We start from the raw sequence: 8,786 nt of genomic DNA, 5'->3' as shown, positions 1-8,786 counted from the left end.
ATCGATCTGCCGGCGGAATATCAGACACGGAAGGGAAAGGGACGCAGGTCTTTAGGGCTGTGTAGATAAGGTCTCAAGTCTCGAGAGGTCGTGTCTGCCGGATCCACGCTGCATCGTCTATGATTAATACAATCGTGAATGTACTATCTCGTCAGGGATAATAAGGGATGCGGAGAGTGACACGATGCGCTGTGTCGTCTGGTGTCCGACATAGTCAACTCCGATTCAATGAACCCCGACACGGAGGGGGTCCGACGTACACCAACATTTTATTTTGACCAAAACAACCGACAAAATTCGCTCTATTCCTCATACAAAGAATCGTTTGAGTGTAATCGACTTTTAAAAAATTTCTTCAGACCAAAGTCTCGGAAATATTATTAAATCACATTTTTATTTGTCTTTTTATTTACGAAAGAGGAATGAAAACGATGAAAAACATGTGTTCCACGATTCGTGTCGTTGATCGACGATGTGAACTGCGCACATGTATCTTCAACTGCGAAATTTCACAAGACAAGAAGACCGAGCGTGAGCGCGAGATGCCGGACATAAAATGGTTCCTTCGAGGAGCACATAAAATTAAGCCGCAAATAAAGTAAGCCCGCGCGGCCCTTCGGAGCGCCGACTTATGCCCACGGCGTCATGAATCATGGCGCCTAAACTAGCGACGTTTATTATCGGGGATAACATTTGTCATACTAGAGTGAGGGGGTCATCGATTCACACGCAACGAGCCCTCGCAGGACGCGAGAGAAGGAAGGTGTCGGAGAATCAACTGAGGTGTCGGGCGGAGAGTTGGTAAAAGAGGAAGATGGATAGCGAGCTCGAGTTCATAGGCACGTCCTCACGCGGGACAGGACTCTCCAAAGCACCACTGTAAATCTCCTGGCCGAGCCTCGGGACCGCTGAATTAACGGGTTGCGATCGTAAAACGTTGCGCGACCAGGTCTCTTCGCTTTGCATGATGCGTGAAGTAAAGCGAACAACACGAAGGGCAGAGAAGCGACATTTCTCGTAAGCGAGGAAATGGTTCACAGAGAAAAATAAATCCTTGATTGAAAAGCCGTTGTGATCTCTGGCTTAGTCGATCGAGATAAGAACTCTTCGTCATCTTCTTTCGTTCGAGACAAGTCGCAAGACGGACATTAGTTGATTATCGTTTTCGAATATATCAAATTATTTTCATCCTTTTGCGACGGAATTTTTAAAAATTATTTCTTATATGTGATACTCCACATATATTTAAATGATACGGAAACTTTAAATGAACAGTTTATGTTCAGTATTTTATATATAAGTTATACTTACAACTAGAATAGATATAGTTAGAAATCATGAATTAAGTTAACAAAGCATAGGAAATATTAAAAAAAAAAAAATTATAATATTTGTACGATGTAATATATAAAGATAATTAAAAATAATATATAAACGCATAACAAATAAATAAATAAATAATATATATACATATCAACACACATATATTATCGTACTTATATTTCAATACTCATGAAGAGATAAAACATTCAGAAAAGATTTTGAAAAATGGATAATCGAAGATATGCTCCGAGAACGCAGTCAGATCGGTATCTTCTACACTGGGATGCTGTCAATTATCAGTACATAAACATTCGTTTTCCATGCTGGTACACCCTGTCGTTGTTCACGTCGCGAGTTATATGCGTAGTCTTTCTGCGTCGAGAGGGGACACCGAAAAGTATAAAGAGCAAAAAATTGAGAAAAGAAATAAAAGGTCATCGCAAACGAAGGAGGAGGCAGAAGAAGAAGAGGAAGAAGAAGTTGCAGCAGGCGAAGAAGGCGGAGCGACGCAACACTCGGGAACGCACGGCGGAAGGAATGGAATATGATATAATGCAAAAGCAAAAAAGAACAATGAAGAAAAAAAGAAACCACCGCTACGACCCGGCCCGCGCGACAGAGGGAGGCAAAGAGGGAGAGATTTAAAGCCGCGTGGACATTGTCATCGGACGTGCAGCTATAAACCAAACTGTGCGCTGCTAACTGAGACCGACTCTCTCTTTTTCTTTCAGTTTCTTAACTTGAAAACAGAAAGTCGCGAGTCTTGTTTCATTTAAAAACAATCTCTTCTGCCATCTGCGACAAACCGCAAATCTCAATCCTAGTGTTAGCACTCGTTAACAATTACAATTACAATTGTCGATGCTCATTCAAATCATTTTTTTGCTCAATTTTATTCAATTCTAATTTAAATATTATTTTTATAGCTCCCTTTAATAGTAAGATTAATGTTTCATAAATCATTTCATGTTTACCACGATATTCTTGAATTCTTCTGGGCTTGCCCTAGGATGTAATATATTATAGTAAACGCTTCTCTCTGTCTATCTCTTTCCCGGTTGTTTTCGTTGTGTTTTGGTCGTGTGCAACCCGTTTACGGGATGCTGAAATATATATCTCGTGTTACACGCTCCCCGTCACCCTGCCATAGATCCACAGGACCCGATACTTTCCTACACACTATATATTCGCGGCGCGTTTACGATCTTGGCAGTCTCGGACCGGGACAGGTGTTATTTTTCATCGATTCGTTCGAGCGCGCGTTTGGCCGTGCCGGCACTTTAAGTCCCGTACCGATTTTCAGACTGCCTGCGAGAAAAGACGAGACGAATGAGAGAAAAGGAATGGACGAAGAGAATGAAGTGAGTACACGCGCGCGCGCTGGAAGATCAAGGACGGCAGCGATCTGATCGAGATCGTACGGATAATAATGCATTCGGGAGCGGCGGAGACTTGAAAAAGAATAAACTGCGCGGGTGATAGATAGGAAAAAATCAACTACTCGCAATGATAAGAATCGCACGATCCGGTCGTGTGTACGGCCGCGAATAAATCGTACGCGATGCGCGATATTTAACCCCTTCTTTTAAATGCCGCTACTTTCACATTCGCACGAAATCGTTCTCACACAAAGTTAGCCTTTGAACAAAGTTCTGTTTCGGAACCAACTGGGATTGAATCGTACACGCTTGAGTCTTCAAAAGGAAGGATCCTACGAAACTACATGTTTGAAATCCTTTTTCGATCGAAGGTAGCAGTACGAATCAGAACTTCAAACGGTCGCGGTCTCGACGATGTAACCGTCGAGTCCCAAAGGGTTAACTGTTTGTCAGACTCATCGTCGACGTCGTGTGTCGTGTCTTCGATTCGTAGCTCGTAGCCCGGACGCGCATATCATCATCGCTTTCCGAAGAGCACCATTCCGTAGCCACGATTCCGACGAGGAGGTACCGTAACGTCCCGCGAGTGCATTTCCATATCCATGACCGTGTCGTAATGTTGGTTCGTCGACCACGCTGCAGTCTGTAGTCGCAACGGCACTATGACGTCCCGAGTGGTTTCCTCAACCAGCCAGTTGCTTAGGAGCTGAGAATTTCTCTCTCCTATTCCTCGCTCTCTCTCTCCCTCCCTTCGTCCCCTCTCTTTCCCTCAGATTTTCTTCGCGAGGCGCTCGGGCTGCGTTTCGCATTCCTCGAGTGCTCTAAGCGTCTCGATTCGAGTCATTGCCAAGAAGCGCCGTGACCCTGGCCGAGACTACATTTCCATACCGGCGCCGTGCGGGGCGTCGATTCAAGTCCGCGATGAACCGCGACATACCGAACACGCATACACACAACGGCATTAAGATATCCATCGGGACGGGCGTCTTTTTTTCGCGGCCGAGAGCGGCCCCGACGGTGGGGTCACGGTCCGTTCGCGGTCGTGAGACACCCCACAAAGACTGCGAACCCGTCTCAGTCTCAGTCTCAGTCTCCGTCTCCGTCTCCGTCGAGGCTCGGTACACTCGTGACGGCTCGCTATCATCAATTGTTCCGTTTTGCTTGCCTTCCTTCGGCCCGTTCCTTCACCCTGTCCCTTTCCCTATACCCTCCTGTTTCTCTCGCTCGCACCAACGACTCCGGCAGACTTCGACGCGAGATTTCAATGGGCATTTCTCAGTCCATGGGGTGCGTCACAGACGTGAGTAAATATAATACGTGGTTCATACAATCTCCCACGTTTTCTGCAGCACGGACACGAAAGGAGAGAGAAGAGAAATCGCGGGATCATCGTAGTTTTTCTTTCTGAATTCTTTCTTTCTCGTGAATACGCCGCCGTTTGAAGTCTCTTCCTATCGTCGAATTCCATCTGCGTTCTTTAACGCGCGCGCATCTACGATAATTCTCGCGCATAAGCGCCGCCGCAACCGACCGGAAAATGGACCGCGCGAATGGAAGTAAATAATGGGGACAAGTAGCTAGAGAGATTTGTTATTTGACTTTGTACGTGATTATATTTCATGCTGCCACGCGCGATTTTATTATCTATTTCGCATACCAGCGATGTCTACAATATAAAAATTTCCGGAGATTTATCATTTAATCCATACCAGCGATTGATCATTTAATCGTCGCACTGTCGGCGACGAGTTAATAATTTACGTAATAAATATAATGTTTCTTCATACTTTCATATAACATTTGTATAAAAATAAATAGAAAATAAAAATATAATAATTTATACACACTAAAGAAATTGCAGTTTGTATTTTTTTTTTAATATTTAAGGCGAAAGTAGGCGATATTTGCCAAAAAATTGTTGATAATTTTCGTTATAAAACAAATTTATTTTGAGGTAGAAAACGAGCGATATATATAAAATTTATCGATAAAAATAAATTGATAGTTTTATAATTGTAATAATAATCACAATAATAACAATATCAGCTTTTTTGCGATTTCGCAGCATTAAAAACGCGCACCCATTTTGCGAACTCGTAATCTTTGGAGCGATATGCTGCCACCAGATGATGTAAGATAACAGAGTATCATAGATAACGGAGCCACTACGAGAGATCTATGGCAGGAAAGCGGAGATAATCGCGGGACTGTAACGGCGAATGGAGGAGATCCGCCTGGTATATCCGTTTACCGAATCTGTCGGATTCAAGTATCGCGGGGAGGAAGTTCTCCAAACAACTTTGCAGCATCCTCGTGGCGAATTTATGAACGTGATTTCGACGTTATTAAATGTATATCAGATGTAGTCACCGAAAGTTAATTATCTACAATTTTACACTTTTAAATACCAATGATAAAAGTTGCAGAAAAATTTATAATTTGTTTTCTCGCGCGATATACAATAAGTCTAATTCAAGAAAAAACATATTATCTCGAATTAGCCTCAATAATTCTTATAATAATCGAAAATGCTTTCTCGTGACCGTTCGGTGAGATTTTGCAATTTCGAGTGCATGAATTATGAACCTATGAATCGACTTTTAAACCATTGAGATGCCACTGCAGATTATCCGATGATATTTATCTTTACTCGTGACACCACATCATGCCTTCGCAAGCATACATACACACAGGCTTACATTTACACAAGTTGAAACCGTGAAACGAAGCTACGTATATCATAGATGATAACTTAACATTTTAACAGATGTTTATGAGCTTTTGCTAAGGCAAAAAGATAAAAGGTTTTTTTGGTTGGCTCTTGGTTGGCGTTATGCAACATATATAACATTCTGTGTCATACACGTCACGATGGAGAGAGCATGCGGCTGAATATTACGGCTATCATGCACTTGCTGATGCGAAGAAAATGCTTGTATCTAAATCAAAAGAGAAGAAGAGAGAAATATTTGATTATAACATCACATGTCGATATCATCAATGTTAAAAATAAACTTTAAAAGTTCATCATGCAACGTATGATATATCTCAATTATAATCGATAAATCTAATCTTTAGTATATGTATCTGAAATAATGTAAAATAATGTACTGTTCATAAAATTATGACAGAATTTTACGATTGTATTAAAAAGCTAGAGATGATGAAAAGTGTTCTATCAGCTTCCAATAATTGCTAATAATAATTAATAAACGTATTATATATCATATTATAAGTTTAATGCCGTGATTAAATGAATTGAGAATTATCTTCTTGAGGAAGTAATTATCTTGACGTACGAAATATTAAAAGACAAAATCTGATTGAGGTCCCTAAATTATTCTCGATAATTATTATTAAATTGATTCAGTGAGAAATTCGCGAGTAAAGCTAAAAATTCAATAATTTGAAGATTAGATCGGCAAAAGATTTCTCGCGCGATTGAAACGTCCCGGAATATGCATACGGTAGTCCTTCGTGAAAAAAGGCGTGACAGGCACGATTATTCTCTAGTGGGTGGGAAAAGCATAAGTCATATTGTCCGTTACGTAAACGCTGATGCGAAAAGATCTCAAGTCCGCGGATCGAGAGGCTCGGATCTGCGATGTTTGTCAGTTTCTTTTCCGAGAAGAGCGCCCCTAAAGAGAAAAGGGATGGAAACGGAGTTGTCTAGCGATGATGTTTCTCGGTTGACGACCGACATCCCTCGTCTTTGCGTTGGTTTCATCAGTGCAATGCTTACACGCACGAAATACTTTGGTCCGTGCGTATGTGCGCGTGCCTGCCATTTGAGTTCTCGCACCATTCCGTATCTCCGTGGTTACTCGAGGTGGCAACGTCTAATTATCCCGCGGAAAGTTCATCCTCCAATTATAGGAGACCGCCGCCGCCGCCGCCGCCGCCGCCGTCACTACCATCTCGACATTGTTACGGATTCTTCGTTGTTACGTTATTATTATGGAGCGACTCGCGCTGTTTCTTGACTGACACCTTACACGCGCATTTATTCTCTTCGATAACGCCATAGTACTTACACGATGAAAAGCAACGCGCATTATTTTATTGCATAAGCGCAGCGCCCGGCCGCGGCCGGGGCGTTGCGTGCTTATCGCACTCACACGGCATTTCTGATTCTCTATAGAATTATTAGGTTCGCTTAACACCTCCGACACATCCCACTCTTCACGCGTGGGTGAGGAAAATGGAATTATCACGTCTGCTCGTTTGACGGAGGGTAGAACCCCATTATTATAGCCTGTAAAGATCACTCAACGAAGCGTATTTAAACAGTATAGAGGTAAAAATTGTTAATGTCAAAATTTATATAAGATTCATATTTAAAAAATGCAAAAATAATTTTCAATATCAAACTTATGGACTTGCTCATTTCAATTTGGTTAAATTTTCGCGAGAGAAAAATTATAACTGTAGAAAAAAATAAATATATAAATCTTTCTTTTTCTCTTTATCTATCTCGTAACATTATACTACCTAGTTATTTTATTAATTTTCCAATCTACACTATTTACAATATGTATTGCATGTTAGAAGAACTATTATTAACTGTGCGTAAATATACATGACACTCGTTAACAAACCAACCTCGATTATTGATCGGTATCTAAATTGGAGCGTATCGGGTGCTTCGAGTTGTGAATAATGTGGCAACATTACTTGCTGATCGCAACGCTTTTTCGAGATCCTCGCATGATTATAGTCGTATCGCGGTCGTCGCCAACACGTTCGATTAAGGCACGATCGTTTTCGCACGATTAGCGCGGCTCCGCGTCTGTCGGCCAGACACGATCGATTCTATCTCGATTTCGCGATCTCCTGATGTCATTAACTGAGAACGACGGGTGGATTAGGTCCACGAGAAGCAAAACCTCCCCTTTTACGTTACTTAACGATACACGTACTGACAAAAGGAGCCTATTCGGATGCAGTGATCGGTCGAACGTGGTTAGTAGAAAACAGACGCGCAAGTACACGACGTAAGTGTATCAATAAAATGTAATTAATTGACGTTTACATTTCTTCATTCGGCCCAACAAGATTGCGATACGGATCTTCTGTTGGCTTTCTCGTGCAGCTTCTTGTCTTCCACCATACACACTTTGATTTGAACGTCAGCTAGTCGAGCTACTAATAGAACGATATAAGAGCGCAGGGCGATAGAAGAAGAAGTTGATAAAGAAGAATTTATACAGTTTTCTTTCGACAAATATATAATTCGTTGAAAAAAAAAACAGAATATATTTACAAAAAAAAATGTAAATTTTCATATAAATAATAGTTTACGCTCAACAATACGAATAAAAATTCAGAATAAAAGTACGAAGAGTGCTCTGCTAATGATGACTAGTAGAATGCATTTATAGATAAAAAAATATTTTTAATATTTGTAGAAATATTACGGAGAAAAAGTCTAATCTAAAATTTTTTTATTGTCTTTTTTTACGTCTGTATTAGAGGAGCGTCTTCTCTGTTTTCAGTAATCCATAATTCCAATACGTCACTTTACATGAGTCATCCAAGATGATTATTAAGAGTAAACTGTGGATAGATTGTCTTAAAGCTAGATCAGATGAGTAACTAGGTATATATATATATATACCATGATGTAAACGACGAAACGGCGTTTGATAACGGCTTTTTAAGTACTATACCGGCAAACAGCCTTATATTTTTGCGTGTCTGCGTGTATAAGTGTCTCACTTGACTGACGGATCATTCAAAGTGCCACGGCGACCTTCCTCTCTTACATCTTACAAGTTTGCGATCAAGCAGCGCGCGCGACGCGGTAATGGATGCAATTGGTACCTCCGGACGCGGCCTGTTCGTCGATAAGGAGCTGGGCGGAATTTCGAAGCGACATGATGTCCTCCGTTATTTGTTCTTATTTACGTGCGCGGGCCGCATTGAATAAATAAAGGAGAACAGGACCGGAGGCGATTAATATTTTTAATCGGCACGGTAGAAAATTGGAAGATTATAGGATGACGTACGCAGGCCGGAATGTATGCGTATGTATGTGTTTTCATACATGTATCGCGCCTTTCGTTACGCACGCGCAAAAAACAA

The sequence above is a fragment of the Anoplolepis gracilipes genome, chromosome 9 (genome assembly GCF_047496725.1).
Source record: "Anoplolepis gracilipes chromosome 9, ASM4749672v1, whole genome shotgun sequence".
Taxonomy (NCBI): domain Eukaryota; kingdom Metazoa; phylum Arthropoda; class Insecta; order Hymenoptera; family Formicidae; genus Anoplolepis; species Anoplolepis gracilipes.
This window is presented reverse-complemented; position numbering follows the sequence as displayed.